Source organism: Sorex araneus, chromosome 6 (assembly GCF_027595985.1).
Source record: "Sorex araneus isolate mSorAra2 chromosome 6, mSorAra2.pri, whole genome shotgun sequence".
NCBI classification, from domain to species: Eukaryota; Metazoa; Chordata; class Mammalia; order Eulipotyphla; family Soricidae; genus Sorex; species Sorex araneus.
Window position 1 is genome coordinate 21400453 of NC_073307.1, and position 18003 is coordinate 21418455.

Here is an 18003-nt window from a genome sequence, read left to right on the forward strand (position 1 = left end):
TTGGTTTTATAGTCTCTGGATGTTTGCTGCTGGTGGGATTACATGGTGCCGGGGGCAGTTTGTGGATATGCTACTGTGGATAAGCCTAGCTACTGGAAACAGGGGGGTCTGGGCAGAAGAGGCCCAGTCTCAATCTGAGCAAGCTTGGAGATCTCAGCCTGGGTCCTGCACACCTGGGTTCCTCTGCCGGTTCCTTTATGCGTGAGTCTCATCCAAGCATGTGGAGAGGGGCTTTGAGCATGTCTGTGGCTGGGTTCAGGAGGTCTTCAGCTGCCGGGGCTCTGCTGGAATGCAGAGGGAGACTCAACCCACCCACTCTGAGGGGCCCCGGTGAAGACAGCCAGGCGAGGGGGCAAGATACTCTCTCTATGGCCATACCACCCTGAACGTGTCCGATCTTGTCTGATCTCAGAAGCTAAGCAGGGTCGGGCCTGGTTAGTACTTGGATGGGAGAGTGTGCCCTGAAACAAATAAAAAATTACATGAGAGTCTCATTCTTATTTAGTATTCAGTCACTGGACACACATTTTTTGAGTGCCTACCAACTGCCAGGCACTCAACCTGGGACTACAATGTTAAATGCCGACAAATTTTCTTTTTACATAAAACGTTCCAACACTCATCCCTTCACCAGTGCACATTTCCCACCACCAATGCCTCAGTTACCCTCCTGTCCCACTCCCTCCACCCTGTACCCATGACAGGCACTCTGTCTCTCTGTCTCTCTCTCTCTCTCTCTCTCTCTCGCTCTGTCTCTCTCTCCCTCCTCCTCCCTACCTCCTTCCCTCCTTTTGTGCATTATAGCTTGCAATACAAATACTGAAAGTTTATTATGTATAACTTCTTACCTGCTTTCAGCACTCAGTTCTTTTCCAGAATGATAATTTCCAACTATTATTGTCATAGTGGTCCCTTCTCTAGGCTAACTGCCCTCCACCCAACACATACTTAAAGCATACTTTCAACTGTGAACAAATTCTCCTGACCCTTGCTTTTTCTGTCCTTAGATATTAGTCTCAGACTATGTATTTTTTGTTGTCCACAAATGAGTGCAATCATTACATGTCTATCCCTCTCGTTCTGACTCATTTCATTCAGCATGATACTCTCCATATCCAACCATTTATAAGCAAATTTCATGATTTCATTTTTCCTTGTGGCTGCATAATATTCCATTGTGTAGATGTACCATAATTTCTTTATTTAGTTGTCTGTTATCAGACACTCGGGTTGTTTCCAGATTCTAGCTATTGTGAATAGTGCTGCAATGAACATAGAAGTGCAGATGGCATTCCCACTGTGTGGTTTTGGGCCTCAAGGGTATATTCCCAGCAGTGGTAGTGTTGGGTTAAATAGGAACTCAATTTCTATTTTTTTTTTGAGAAATGTCCATATTGCTTTTCAAAAAGACTGGACCACACCAAAAATGGATGAAAGTCCCCTTCTCTCTGCATTTGATAGAGAATTTTAAGTGAAAAAAAAAAGAAGTTGATACAATCTCTTAGGAGGGGATTGAGAGAATAGCACAAGAAAAGAAGTGAAGAGGGTCTATAGACAAAGGGTTCAGGAAGTTTTGCTGTGAGTGAGAACAAAAAAGTGGGACAATGAGTGAAGGGAATATGGGCTTAAGGAAATTTCCTTGTACCGTTGTACCTAGATTGAAACCAGGGTCATCCAAGTGAGACATTCACACTGTCACTGAATCACATCTTTTGCCCTCAAATAGATCTTTTTAATGAATAATAAGGCTTGTTTACCTATTGATAGGAAGTAGTGGTCAATATATGGAAGAAAACAGATTTTATAACAGAAAGAGGGCTGGAGCGATAGCACAGCGGGTAGGGCATTTGCCTTGCACGTGGCCGACCTGGGTTCAATTCCTCTGCCCCTCTCAGAGAACCCAGCAAGCTACCGAGAGTATCTCACCCTCAGAGCAGAGCCTAGCAAGCTACCCGTGGCGTATTTGGTATGCCAAAAACAGTAACAACAAATCTCACGATGGAGATGTTACTGGTGCCCACTCAAGCAAATTGATGAGCAATGGGATGACAGTGATAACAGAAGGAAAAAAAATAAACAAATGAGTTCTTGAAAAGACAAGAGATCTAGAAAGAAGATTCAAAGGGTTGGAACCCATGTTTTGTTGTGAGAGTCTGGATATGATCCCCAGTATGATCCTCCAAGGGCTCCTGGTCAAAAAAGGGGGTCAGAGTGATAGGGATGTGGCTCAGTGATAGAACACTTGCTTTGTATGTGAGGCCTTGAGTTTGTGAAAGGTATTAAGGAAGAAAAAAGGAAGGAGGGAGAAAGGAGGGAAGGAAGGAAGGAAGGAAGGAAGGAAGGAAGGAAGGAAGGAAGGAAGGAAGGAAGGAAGGAAGGGAGAGAGGGAAGAGGGAGGAAAGGAGGAAAAAGAAGGAAAGGAAAAGAAGGAAGGAAAGTCTCACTTTTCTCCCTGTACTAGATATAGCACTTTTCCCCTGATATATATGTTTATATATGTATGTATATATATATACATATATATATATTTTAAGGAAGTATTGAAAGAAATGTTGTACACAAGAGAAAAGAAAAGCTCCTGATTCTGACTCCATGGACATGAAGACACTCAATGTGAAATCATGGCCTTACATTCAACAGAGAAGAGGCCAGGCATTCTGGTGAGCAATGCGGCCGGAGAAATGCTCCGGACCCAAAACCGGGCCAACAACACCGGGGATCCGGACGGAGGAGGTGCAGCCACAACACCTTCTCCAGATGGAGCCCTGGCGACACTGAGCAGCAACTAACACGGCTCCGGCTTGCGGGACTGGGATACATCCGAGTCTAAAAACTGAAAACATGCAATCTTTTAATGGAAAACCAATTATCAAATGCTTCCTTAGTAGGGCTGTCTTTCTCTGGGGGAAACTCCAACAACAATAGTGAGTTTTGTGTTGCAATATGGAACGTAATCAAGGTAAAGAGCAAATGAAGTGAAATTCATCAGTTATACAGTTTGGGGTGGGGGGGCGGGGGGCGGTGGGTATACCTGGGATTTTGGTGGTGGAATATGGGCACTGGTGAAGGGATGGTGTTTGAATATTGTATAACTGAGACATAGACCTGAAAACTTTGTAACTTTCCACATGGTGATTAAATAAAAATTTAAAAAATTTTAAAAAAAAAGAAATCATGGCCTTGTGTTTCTGAGAAAATGAAGAAATGGAAGTCTGAAAAAGTGGTAAGTTCATGAGTGAGAAAGAATAGCGGTAAGAAAAAAAAAACTATGAAAGGAAATGTAGATTGATGGTACCTCTATGGAAAGCAGTATGGTGATTCCTTTAATATTTATTTATTTATTTTTATTGAATCACCGTGAAATAGTTACAAGCATTCATGTTTGAGTTATAATCATACAATGATCTAACTACCCATCCCTCCTCCAGTGCCCATTCCCCACCACCAATATCCCTCTTTCTCACTCTCCCCCTGCCTCCATGGCACACTCTCTCTCTACTTTTGGGCATTAGGGTTTGCAATACAGATACTGAGAGGTTATCACGTTTGGTCCTTTATCTACTTTCAGCACACATCTCCCATCACGACCGATCCCTTCAACCATCATTTTCTTAGTGATCCCTTCTCTATTTCAGCTGCCTTTTGCGCCCCGCTCATGAGACAGGCTTACAACTATGGAGCAATCTTCCTGGCCCTTGTGTCTACTGTCCTGGTGTGTCAGTCTCATGTTATATTATTTTATACTCCACAAATGAGCGCAATCCTTCTATGTCTGTCCCTCTCTTTCTGGCTCATTTCACTTAACATGATATTCTCCATGACCGTCACTTATAAGCAAATTTCATGACTTCATCTTTCCTAACAGCTGCATAATATTCCGTTGTGTAGATGTACTAGTTAAAGTTTCTTTAACCAGTTGTCTGTTCTCAAGCACCCAGGTTGTTTCCAGATTTTAGCTATTGTGAACAGTGCTGCCATGAACAAATAGATACATATGTCATTTCTACTGTGCTTTTTTGCACCCTTGGGATATATTTCCAGAAGTGGTATTGCAGGATCATATGGAAGCTCAATTTCTAGTTTTTAAAGGAATGTCCATATTGTTTTCCAGAAAGGCTGAACTAGTCAGTATTCCCACGAACAGTGAAAGAGCATCCTTTTTCCCCCACATCCACGCCAGCACTGGTTGCTTTTGTTCTTTTGAATGGGTGCCAGTGTCTGTGGTGTGAGATGATTATCTCATTGTTGTTTTGATTTGCATCTCCCTGATGATTAGTGGTATAGAACATTTTTCATGTGCCTTTGGCCATTTGTATTTCTTTTTTGAGGAAATTTCTGTTCATTTCTTCTCATTTTTTGATGAAGTTGGAGGTTTTTTTCTTGTAAAATTTACTAGTGTCTTGTATATCCTAGATATTAATCCTTTATCAGATGGGTATTGGGTAAATTTTCTTTCCCATTCTGCGGGCTCTCTCTGTATTTTAGTCACTGTTTCTTTTGAAGTGCAGAAGTTTTTAGTTTGATGTAGTCCTATTTATTTATGTTTGTTTCCACTTGCTTGATCAATGGTGTTTCATCCTTAAAGATGCTTTTAGCTTCAGTTTCATAGAGGATTCTGCCGACATTTCCCTCCATGTAACTTATGGATTCATGTCTGATATTGGGGTCTTTAATCCACAATTATCTGACTTTTGTGCCTGGCACTAAACAGAGGTCAGAGTTCATTATTTTGCAGGTAGCTATCCAGTTTTCTCAACACCACTTGTTAAAGAGGCTTTTCTTGTTCCACTTCACATTTCTTGCTCCTTTGTCAAAGATTAAGTGGTCATATATTTGAGAGTATGTGACAGAATATTCAATTCTGTATGGAGATTCCTTTAATAACTAAATATAGTAGCATCACATGAGCCAGAATTACTATTCCTAGGTATTTAAAAATATGAAGATATTAATATTATATATATGTATATATCCCATATGCTTTTAGCAGCACAGCATGGAAACAATGTAAATGCCCACTGGCAGATGACAAGATAAAGAAGATACACTATGAATAGTTAGTTAAGTGTTACTTCGTTACTAAAAGGAATAAAATCCTGGGGGCAGATCAATAATACAGTGGGTAGGGTACTTGCCTTGCACATGGCCAAACTGGGCTTGATCCTTGGCACCCCACATGGTACCCTGAGCCCCTCCAGGGGTGATCCCTAAGCATAAACCCAGGAGTCAGCCCTGAGTACCACTGGGTGTGGTACAAAAACAAACAAACAAAAAAAGAAAATCTGTCCGTTTTTCTTTTTTCTTTTTTTGGAAATGTGGTGAATTGAGGTGAATCTGCTAGGCAAATAAATTTGAAAGTAAAATGCAATCAGCAGGTGGCTTTGCTTATATGTAGGATATAAATTAACTGCTGGGCGGGGATAGTAAAGGGATTAAAGATCTTGCCTTGCAAATGAACAATCCCTGTTCACTACAGGTTCCTAGAAGGCCACCAGTAGTGATCCCTGAGTACAAAGAGTAAGCTCTGAGCACCTCCAGGCGTGGCCCCAAACAAACAGTAATATTAATAATAGAACTCTTCTTAAGCATTCCCTTTAGTCCAGATGGTGTTCTAAGCACTGTATATGAAATATCTTTCTTGGGGGGCAGGGAAGGACACACCTGGTTCAAGGCTTAGAACTGATTCTGTGCCCAGGGTCACTCTAGGCAGTGCTCCAGGAACCACATGCAGTGCCAGGAATCTGGCTGAAGTCCAATGTGTGCAAGGCAAGCAATTAAACACAGTAACCTGTACTATTACTTCAGCGTTGTATATAAAATATCTTTTTTAGTTTTTTTATTTAAGCACCATGATATATGCAGTTACAAAGTTGTTCACGATTGAGTTTCAGTCCTACAGTGGTCAAACCCATTCCTTCACCAGTGTGAATTTCCCACCACCAATGTCCCCAGTTTCCCTCCCAAGTGTCTCTATTGCAGACATTTGGCATGGTCCTCCAAGGGCTCCTGGCCAAAAAAGGGGGTACAAAAAGATACTTTTCTTCTTTCTCTCCCTTTTATTCTATTAGACACTGTGGTTTGCACTTCTGTTACTTAAAGGGTATCATGCATATCACTTTACCTCCTTCCAGCACCCAGTTACACTCAACATCTTTCATGCCACATCAGTTATATTTGATAAATTTTTTATAACTTCCCATTTATTCCACCTTACAGACAGTACAATAATGTATTTGTCATAAAGTATGTGCATAATAAATCATTATATATAAAGTATCTTAAGATAACCCCTGGAATAATTTCTATAGTTATCCCCCTTTTCTACAAGGCACGGGGGTGAAGAAAAGCATTACCTAGTGACATACACCATGTCTGTCATAGAGCTGGTTCTTAAACTCCAGCAATCTGAGCCAGAACCTACCTGCTTTCCCACAATGCTATATTGATTTTTATTTGACTGTGTTCACAGGTGACAGAAGCTTTGTGACCTCACATGTCTGCATCAGGCCTTTGTCTAAGTCAAAGCCTCGGGAAGCAGTGTCTCAGCAAGGTGACAGCTTCTTTCCAGCAGTGCAGGAGGAGAGAACCCAAGATGACAGAATATCAAAATCTGCACAGGATTTCTGACCTCAAAAGGGCAAAGAAATGTTTTAACCTCTGCCACTTCTTCATCTTGTACACAGTGAAATAAAACCTTCTATTTGATAAAACAAAGCACAAAATAGTCACCTCCCCAAGCTGCATCCCCTCCTTGCCCCCCTCCGCCCTGCTCCCCACTTCATATAGGAAGAAACATCAATGAAATACAGAGTGACTACAGTCCCATTGGGAATTTACAAGTGTCACTTATATATTGTTCTCCCGTCCCCTCATTTCTAGCCCACAGTTTGTGCCTCATAACTAGCATAGAGCTGATATTCCTATCCACACACGTCTTTTATGTAGGGAAACTTTATCTCCTTGAAGCCCCACCTCAAACCCCCATCACAGTCTTCCATGTCCTGCTCCAAATCCTGGAACACTGACTTCCGTGCATTTCATCTGCCTTGTCCCATTTGTCCCCTGGCTTCCAATTTGATTCAGCAGCAGTTTGGCATGGGGATAGGTAGAAGGAAGAACAGAAGAGGCAGAAAGAAGTTGGATTCAAGCTGGAGAGACAGTACAGTGGGTAAAGCGCTTGCCTTGCATGCAGCTGACCTGGATTTCATCCCCGGCATCCCATATGGTCCCCTGAGCACTGCCAGGAGTAATTCCTGAGTGCAGAGATAGGAGTAACCCCTGAGCATTGCCCATTATAACCCAAAAACAAAAAAAAAAGAAGGAGGAGGAGAGTGAGGAAGAAGGAGAAGGCACCTACGTCGTTCCAACCTTCACTGGACTCCAGTAATAATTTCTTTACTTTTCCTCTTTCTGTTTAAGGAAGGAGACTAACACTCAAGAATAGTAGTATAGGGGCCGGAGCGATAGCACAGCGGGTAGGGCGTTTGCCTTGCACGCGGCCGACCCGGGTTCGATCCCTGGCATCCCATATGGTCCCCCAAGCACCGCCAGGAGTAGTTCCTGAGTGCAAAGCCAGGAGTAACCCCTGAGCATCGCTGGGTGTGACCCAAAAAGCAAAAAAAAAAAAAAAGAATAGTAGTATATAATACCAGGAGGTTGGTTCCATAACTTGGAAGCTGGCCTCACATGCTGGGGGAAAGGCGGGGTGGGGTGGGGGGATGGGATTGCGGGGGGGAGGGATACTGGGTTCATTGGTGGTGGAGAATGTACACTGGTGGAGGGACGGGCTCTCGAACATTGTATGAGGGAAACACAAGCACGAAAATGTGTAAATCTGTAACTGTACCCTCACGGTGACTCACTAATTAAAAAATAAATAAATTTTTAAAAAAAGAACATCACAGTTCCCCCTACCCAACCCCCTTGTTACAGCCTGTATTAAAGATTTGTGCAGAAAAAAAGAGAATATCTCAACAAATTCTCAGGAGTTCCTGGGTGCCTCTACACCCTCAACACTGTTGTTTCCTTTAATTTTGCCGAGAACTTTCTTTGCAAATAGTCCATTTAGTACATTATTTTCTGTCAACTGTTTTGACTAGAAGACTCTCTTCTGCTTGAGACTTTGCCTGATTTATTTCCCATCTAGTAGTCTTTTAGATTTCTTTTGTTGTGGTGGTGGTGGTGGTGGTTTTGCCTACTCTGGGCAATGCTCTGTGCTCAAGGATCACTCGTAGTGGGGATGTGGGACCATATGGGAAGCCAGGGATCAATCCACTGCTGCGTGCAAAGTAATACCCTACGTGCTATCATCTCTGGTCATTTTCCAGATTTTTTTTTCTTCTTGTGACTGATGGTGTTTGGAAGGTGATATGCCAGAGAATTAAATCGTGTTGCACACTCCCTAACCCTTTTATTATCTCCCTGGCCCTCAAATTAGTATTTCTCAAGAAGGAAAAAGGAAAAGCTAGCTCTTCCCCTGTCTAATGGGTTGTACTTTTTAGCTTGCATTTCTTTTCCTTTTTGGATTTTGGACTATACTTGTCTTCCTCTACTCAACCTCTAAATGTAGGGCTGTCCCAGACCTAGTTCTATATTTGCACCATCTGTAGCAGGCTGAGCACTTCAGAGTTGGTATGCAATAAGATATGCAGTGTGCATCAAACATACTCTGGGGCCACAAAAGATAGTTTTTCAAAATGAATAAAGGCTCAGGATGTGGCTCAGTGAGAAAGTGTATGCTATGTCTATGTGGGGCCTGAGTTTTCTCTAGGTGGCAAAAAATGAAAAGTACTTAAGGAATATAAAAGTTTCACAATTTTGATGATTTTGAAATTTAAAACTTTGGGGGCAGGTTGTCTCCCAGATGTTGGAGCATTTATAAAATTTAATAAGATTTCATGGAAATATGCATTAAAAATGCCTTCCGGGACATTTGTTGGATTCTCAGTATTGATTCATGGAAAGAAACATATCTCTTTAAAATTCATCAGAGAAAGATAATAAAGCCACGTAAACTTCAAATATGGTTAAATCTAGTAAACAGTGACCAACATGCAAAGACATCACACAGACCCGGAGAAAATGTTTGCCCAATACTCATCTGATAAAGGGTTAATGTTCAAGGTATATAAAGCACTGGTGAAATGTACAAACCTGAAATCAAGAAAACAGCACACACACACACACAAAGTTTCACAATTTTATGATGATGTGTTAAAAGAATATTTTAGATATATTGTGCCATAAAAATTAATTTTACATATTTCTTTTTGCTTTTTTATCTGCTACTGACAATTTTTAAGAGGGTCCTCACATATATTTCTCTTGGACAGAGCTGTTCTGGGTCCTCTTCCCAATCCACTTGCCCTTTTCATCATCTTATCTAGTTCCATAGCTTTAAATATCATCTAGATATTATTTTCAAAATTCAGACTTTTAACTCTGTCTTTTCATTTGAAGTCCACAGTTACATATCCAACTAGTACTTGAATTTGAGTTTAAATAGGTGTCTCAGTGTTATTATATCAAAATGGAGATAGCCCCATTCTCTTATGTGTTCAGTTTCCCACCTCAACCAACAGGGCCATTTTTTCTCTAGTTTCTCAAGTCCCAAATGGAGTCATCCTCATGCACATGACTTTCCTTACCCACTTCATCCAGTCTTCCAGCCTTGTTTCAATTGCACTCAGGAATTACTCCTGGCTGTGCTCAGGGGATCATATGGGATGCCAGGGATCAAACCTGGGATAGCCGCATGCAAGGCAACACCCTACCTGCTGTACTATCACTCCAGCTCCACTTTTTTTTTTCCTTTTAACCTCCACTGCCACCAAGCTAAGCCACTGCTGCCTCCCACCTGGGATCCTGTTCAGATCCTAACAGCTTTCCTTGCTTCCACTCCTGGATATCACAATCTCCGCTATATTTCAGAGTCATCTTTTTGAAATAGAAATCAGATCATGCCATTCCTCTGCTTAAGCTCTCTAGTGACTTAGAATAAAATCTAACCTATTATAACTTGCAAGACCCAGCAGAAGTCTGATCCTTACTTAACTTTCTAACCTCATTCTTTGCCACTCTGAGCCTCCATACCAATCACCAGCCTCACTGGCTCTCCCTTCATGTTTTGATCACATCAAGTTGGAGATCGCCTCCTATCCTTTGGATGATATTCTTTCTGCAGCTGGTGCTCTGCTCTGGCTTCTGTGTGGTTGACTTCCCTTCATTCTTTAGTTCTCAGTACAAATACAGCCTCTTTAAAGAGATCTTTCTCTCTCTCTCTTTCTTTCTTTCTCTCTCTCTCTCTTTCTTTCTTTCTTTCTTTCTTTCTTTCTTTCTTTCTTTCTTTCTTTCTTTCTTTCTTTCTTTCTTTCTTTCTTTTCTTTCTTTCTCTCCTCCCCTCCTCCTCTTCTCCCTTCCTCCTCCTCCCCCTTCCTCCTCCCCTTCCTCCTCCTCCTTCCTCCTCCTCCCTTCCTCCTCCTCCCCTCCTTCTTCTCCCCCCTCCTTCTCCTCTTCCTCTTCCTCCTCCCTCCTCTTCCTCCTCCTTCTCCTCCTCCTCCTCCTCCTTCTTCTTCCTCTTCTTCTTCTTCTTCTTCTTCTTCTTCTTCTTCTTCTTCTTCTTCTTCTTCTTCTTCTTCTTCTTCCTCTTCTTCTTCTTCTTCTTCTTCTTTTTCTTCTTCTTCTTCCTCTTCCCTTCCTTCTTCCTCTCTTCCTCCTTCTCCTTCTCCTCCCCTTCCTCCCCCTCCCCTTCCTCCCCCTCTCCTCCTCCTCCTTCTCCTCCTCCTCCTCCTCCTCCTCCTCCTCCTCCTCCTCCTCCTCTTCCTCCTTCTTCTTCTTCTTCTTCTTCTTCTTCTTCTTCTTCTTCTTCTTCTTCTTCTTCTTCTTCTTCTTCTTCTTCTTCTTCTTCTCTTCCTTCTTCCTCTCTTCCTCCTTCTTCTCCTTCTCTTCCTTCTCCTCCTCCTCCCCTTCCTCCTTCTCCTACTCCTTTTCCCTTTTCCTTCTTCCTCTTCTTCCTCTCCTCCTCTTCTTTCTCCTCCTCCTTTTCCTCCTCCTCCTCAGATCAAACCCAGGACATGGAAGACATTATTCTACCACTGAGACACATCCTTAGCTCTCCTTCTCATTTAAATATAATCATATTTACCTATTCTCTTTTCTTTTCTCTTTATTCCCTCCCCCTCTTTTGTTGCTCCTGCTGTTGTTTTATTTTTGGGCCACACCTGACAGTGCTGAGGGCTTACTTATGATTCTGTGCTCAGAGATCACTTCTGGTGGAGCTTAATGTCATGGATTTAACCTGGGTCAGCTGCATACAAGACAAGCACTTTACCTGCCATACTACCTCTCTGGTCCCTCTTTTACTTCTCTTACTGAAATATCTTATTTATTTATTTATTTAGTTAGTTAGTTAGTTAGTTAGTTTGGGACAACATCTGGCAGTACTCAGGGCTTAATCCTGATTTTTGCACTCAGGGATCACTCAGGTAGTGCTCAAGGGACCAATCATATGGGGTGTCGGGGATTGAACACTGGGTTGGCTAATGCAAGGCAAATGCCCTACCTGCTGTACTATCTCTCTAGCCCCCTTACTAAGATGAATTATTTATGAATTAATCTCCTTTTCTCAGTCTGCCTCCATTTAAGTGTGTAGGCCCTTTGAGAGAGCAGGGAACTCAAGGGTCTTATTTGTAGCTGCATTATCCGTGTGGTTCTCAAGCATAGTCTAGACACTGAAAATATTCTTTTTTTTGGGGGGGGTCACACCTGGTGATGCACAGGGGTTACTCCTGGCTTTGCACTCAGGAATTACTCCTGGTGGTTCTCAGGGGGACCATATAGGATGCTGGGAATCGAACCCGGGTCGGCCGCATGCAAGGCAAATGCCCTACCCGCTGTGCCTTCGCTCCAGCCCCGACACTGAAAATATTCTTGAGTGACAACTAGCAAACTATTATCAAATAGAGTTTTTTAAAAAAGAATGAATGAGCAAAGCTACTTTTGGAATAAATAAATTCATTTTGGAATGAATAATGAGGAATGCCTTAGAAACTAAGCTACATTAGGTTTAAACAGCTGCCTTCCCCTTGATGCTTTAGAATGAGTGGAGCATGTACAGTAAACTTTGAAGACCTCAGACCTGCAGAGTAAACTCTCTGCTCACAGAACTGAGAGAACTAAGAGAAGAGTGGGACACTGACATTGAGCCTCAGAGGCAGATGGAGAGACGATAGGAAAAGAGAATGTGTTTGGGGGTTAGGGGTGAGGTTTGGGGGAGCAGGTGAAGGCAGAAACTACCCACTCCCCATACAGGGGATTAAACCAGGGTCTCAAACATACAAGGCACATGCCCTGTCTACCACTGTGCCACATTCCTGAACAACTCATAACACTCATATTACTCATAGTACTTGACACTAATTTTGCTTAGAATTAGCAGAGAATGTGGATTTTTTTTGCATTCAGGTCAACTGGGTTTTCAGTAAGTGCTTTTTAGTAGAGTGCATACATAAGTTTATGAATTGTTAAGAAAACTCAGGAAAAGCAGTTTTACAAATTCTGATCTTGGATATATAGTTGGCCTGTCCTTCGCCAACTAGAAGACCAAGATGACTGCCCTCTGATGTCCTGATGGATCTATCACATCTTCCAGAAGGGCAATGGAAAAGGTTATCCATGACTTCTATTTGGATCTCTTTGATAGCCATGTCCACCTGCCCACATACCAAATTCCACAGGATGGATATGTCGTTCCCAGTGTTCTCCCTTCCAAAATCTGACATGCCATTTCATTGGTAAAGAAGCATACAGCACCTGGTCCAGACAAGGTCAGACCCGAACACCTGAAGAATCTGCTGCCAGTACTCGTCAATACACTGGCTCAGTTCTTCACACGCTACCTGTCTGAATGCAAGGTTCCATCCCAGTGAAAAACCAGCCGGATTGTCCTGTTGTACAAGAAGGGAGACATTCATGACATTAGCAACTATCGCCCAATCTGCCTGTTGTCCGTCATCTACGTCCGTTATTCACTAGAGTCCTGAATAGGATTGGCAGAACACTAGATGAAGGACAACCATGCGAGCAAGCTGGGTTCCGAAAAGGATTCAGCACAATCGACCATATCCACACAGTAACCAAGCTCATTGAGGTTTCTCGAGAGTTCAAAATACCACTCTGTCTAGTGTTCATTGATTTAAAGAAGGCCTTTGATTCTGTTGAGAATGAAGCAGTCATTGAAGCCCTAGCCAAACAAGGTGTTCAAACTCAATACATCAGGATTGAGCTGTATTATGGATTCACCACCAGGATCTCACCATTCTACAAGGAAGTGATCATCGAGGTAAAGAGAGGGGTTTGGCAAGGCAACACCATTTCACTGAAGCTCTTCAGTGCCACCCTTGAGAACATCATGCGATGACTGGAATGGGATGGAATGGGAGTGGAGATAGATGGTCAGCAACTATACCACCTCTGCTTCACTTATGACATCATCCTCATAACACCAAATATCAGCCAAGTGGCATGAATGCTGGCTGACTTTGACCGTGAGTATGGAAAGGTCAGACTGCAGCTGAATCTCATGAAGACAGTGTTCATGAAAAACAGACTAGTTCCTGATGTCCCATTTGCCCTCAATGGAACAAACATCTCTGAATGCAGCAGTTATGTGTACCTAGGTCGAGAACTGAACATGACAAACAACCTATCACCTGAACTGCACAGGAAGAAGAGAACAGTGTGGAACGCCTTCAAGAGCATCGAAGAAGTGGTTAAGAGGATGAAGAACCTCTGGGTGTGGTTCCCAAACAAAGAATGCATCTGAATTGTAAACCGTGAGGCAGAAACAAGGATACACAAAGACATAGAAGATGAAGGATTTGGGGATAAAGACTAATTTCTTTTTGTCATCTGCTTCATGCCCCCAAGAGTTGCATCAACCTCAGAGTTCCTACTCACCCCCGGAGAGGATTTTAAACACACAAATCAGGAAAAGAGAGGGAGAAAAGTCTTTGAATGTTAAACAGCAAAAACACTCATTTTAGGGCAGTAGGCATATCCTATAGCCCCTCAATCCAAATTAACTCTACTATGACATATCAAAACAAACATAGAAGCAAACCCCAGATGGTGTCCAGCACAGGCCTTCTGCTGAGCGCTAGAGCACAGGACAGCTACCTTGGTGTCTTTGTTTCTGCTGTAGTCTATTTTAGGAAGCTTCTGGATGTGAATCTAAAAGTGATATCTGGAAAAGAGATAATAACTCGTGCTCACATCATGCTTTTCATTCAAAGGTCTCAGAGCACTTTACAAAGAAATAAATATGATTATCCCAGATGGAGCCCCTCAGCCGCCAGGACTGTTGCCCTTCCAGCAGCCGTGGGAGTGGACGCCTGACAAGTCTATAACTTACTGAGTCACGTTCTTTCTTGATTGGGAGTTGAGATTACCGATGATGATTTTTTTTTTAACCATGAAGTAGAACATCAGGCTCTTTTCTTAAGAATTCTAGCATGTGTCCAAAATCTATGAATATGAGTGATTTAAAAACTTCTGAGTTTGGGGCAAAGTGTGACTCTTTAAGATAAGGAAAATCTTATCTTACTCTACTCTAGGCAGCCTGTTCTTACTCTAGGCAGGGCAGCCTGTACATAGCTAACATGTTCTGAGCATCATTCCTATGGATCCTGCCGTATTGGGGGCTCTTCCAGGGTCAGGGGAATGAGGCCCATTGTTGTTACAGTTTTTGGCATATTGAATATGCCATGGGTAGCTTGCCAGGCTCTGCTGTGCGGGAGGGATACTCTCAGTAGCTTGCCGGAATCTCCTATGGACCCTATATTATTTTATTTAGGACACACAATAATTTTCTTTATTTACTTGTAGACTTATTTTTCCCTTTCCTTCCCATTTGCCATTCTTTGTTTTGGCAACGATAGAGGGTTGCACACATGCTTGGTTTTGGTGTTTACACATTTGGTTGTGGGCTTGCTGTGGGTGGCACACACGTTTTGGGGGGGTTGGGGTTCACACCTGCTGGTTCTCAGGAATTATTCCTGGCTCTGTGCTCAGGGATCACTCCAGGCGTGCTGGAGGACCATATGCAGTCTGGGGTTGGGGGTGGTGATGGAATACCACTGGTGTTGGAACAGGTGATGGAACAGCCATGTGCCTTAACCCGTTCAGTCCTGGCTCACATTTTATGCTGCCATACTCATACCTGGTGGTGGTATGCTGGAGATGGCAAACTTGGAGCTGCTGGGAACTTCATATATGTGGGCAGCACTAAGGGATAAAGCCACTGAGCCTTTCCCTAACCTCTATACTAACAATAACTGTAATGAAGTAAAAACTATGGTCTTTGTACTAATTTTACAGTGGAGAAAATGAAGACACCATGAAATTAAATAACTTAGCCAAAATGTCCATTAAGCAAGGCATAGAGTGTGAATCAGACATAGGCAATCTAGGTGATTGCCCATACTCAGTAACTCACTGCCAGGCACTGGGTGAAATGTTTTGCATGAGTTAACTCATCAATCCTTACAAAGTCCCTGAGAGGTAAATATATTATTATCCTAATTTTGTTGGGGCGGGGAATTAGCAGGAAGTGACTTGCCCAAGTTCATATCCCACTAGGTCTGAAGCCATAATTCTGAAATGGAAACAAAAGTGCCCAAGGCAAGCAGTCAGGGTTTCAGAGCTGTTTCTGCCACTAAGTAGGCTGGGTGATCTTGAGCGAATCAAATCATCTCTAAGGTCATCTGGCTACTGACGCCAAGGTTCTCCCCAGGGCTAATACTCTCAGATGTTTAGTATCTGTTTTTTATTTAGTCCCTTGTTTTAAACTCCTTGGAGGAAAAGAAATTAACCACACAGAACCCGAGAGTGACTCTGAGAGCCAAATTTAGAAAACAGATCTCAAAAGGAGAGGGGAAAAGAAGTTTACAAAATGTCTTTCTTTAGAAAGTGAGACTGTCCTGTACAGTGTCTTGATTTGTGTGACTCTGTGACCAGACCCATGCCTCTTTGACCAGCCAGTCTTTGTGGCCACACGCTGTCTTGTCGCCTGCTTCAGTAGCCCTTCCAGCCCACTGAATTGGCTAAAGCTGGAAGAAGCCCATCTCGTGTGGGAGGGATCTGGGAGAAGAAGCCAAGCTTTTCATGTGGGTGTTCTCTCTTGAATTCAGAATGTCTATACCATTCTGTCAACTTCTGTTTTTGTTCTCAGTGATTATTATATAGTGACACAGCCCACTGCTACCATGAACCAGTTTTTTTTTTTTCACAACCTTCTGGGGAGCCATGGTGTAGTGAAAGTTTGGTTTCTATTTCTCTGTGAGTTTCTGTTCAAAATTGTGAGCTTGTTTGTTACAAAGGAAAATCATTATCTCAAAGAGATATCTGTGGCTCCCACGGACATTACAGCATGAGTCACAACAGCCAAGGTATGGAAACAACCTAGGTGCCCATCAACAGATCAATAGATAAAGAGGTTCATATTCAGCAATACATTACTCAGCTTTTTAAAAAGTAGAAAATTTAGCCATTTGTAGCATGGTGATAAAATGAGGGCATTATGGTAACCGAAGCCAGATATATAAAGGAAAACAAATCCTGATTAATACCATTTATATGTAGAATATTACCAAAAAAAACTGCCTCAAAGTAGCTTTTAGTAACAAAGAAGAATGGTTTCCAGGGACAGGTGGAAGGGAGAGAGATTGGTCAAAGAGTTTAGAATTTCCTTTATAACAGGGGCCAGGAGACACTACAGGGGTTCAGGTTCTGGTGAAGCTCCCACCCTTCCTTGGATCAATTCCAAGAAGCCCATGATACCCCCACTGGAAGCACCCTCAGTGCTACGAGGGTGACCCCTATGCCCTGCAGTGCCCAGCATCCTTTGGTCCAGAGTCAACTCAATGGCTCACTTGACTGAGATTCACCAAGAAGGGCCCCTGGGTCCCCAAACATTGCTTAGGAACCTTCTGCCAAATGAAAAGATCTACTAGGATGACTATAGTTCACAATACTGTATGACTTGAAATTTGCTAAGACAACAGATCTTAAGTATTTTCACTGAAATAAAAAGAGGAAAATATATTAGGTGATGGATGTGCTAAGTCCTTTCACAACATATGCCTACATCAAGTGATCACACCTGTTAAATATAAATATGTTACACTTTTATTTGTAAATAAAGATGAAATAAACAGCTATGTAGATAAATAAATAGGAAAAACCCGAAGAAGCTCCAAAAGTATGAGCTTGAAATTATGATACATTTTGGCCTTTTCTGTAGCTTTGTGATCTCAGAAAAGTTCTTTAATTTGGTACCTTGACTTGTATTTTTATAATTTTGTGAAATGATGCTTATGCCACTGATGCTCCATGTTATAAATTTCAAATTGTACAGCATTAGTGGGAGGAGTTTAGAGAGATTAGAAACCTCAAATGACAACGCAGTGAACTAAGGAATACCTCTCATTCTGAGTGGTGGTCTATACAAAGCTGGCTCTTTGGCAGTAGGAAACCCAAGTTGGAAGCCCAACTCTGCCGAACATCTGAGCAAGTTCCTAAACCTTCATAAGTCTCTTCAAAGTGTAAAATGCAAAGCTGCTGAGGCATAGAAATGTTGGAGCACATGATTTGTAGTTGGGAGCCCCAGGTTCAATCTTCATTGCCCTCCTCCTCCCCCAGGCCTACACTGGGAGTAGCTCCCAGCACCACCAGGATCAGCAAAATTCAAAAAGGTTAACCCCCCCAAAAAAGAAATTCAGTAAGAGTAATTTCACAAGGTAGGAAAAGGAGCACTTGGGCTAGAGAGATAGTAGAGCAGGTAAGGCACTTGCCTTGCACGTAGCCTGCCACAGTTTGATCCTTGATGCCACATATGGCCCCCCAACCCCCATCAGGAGTGATTCTTGACCACGGAGCCAGGAGTAAGAGAGCACTATGAAAAAATATTCTTGCATCTCATTTCTCAGTCACCCAGTGACCTTCCCC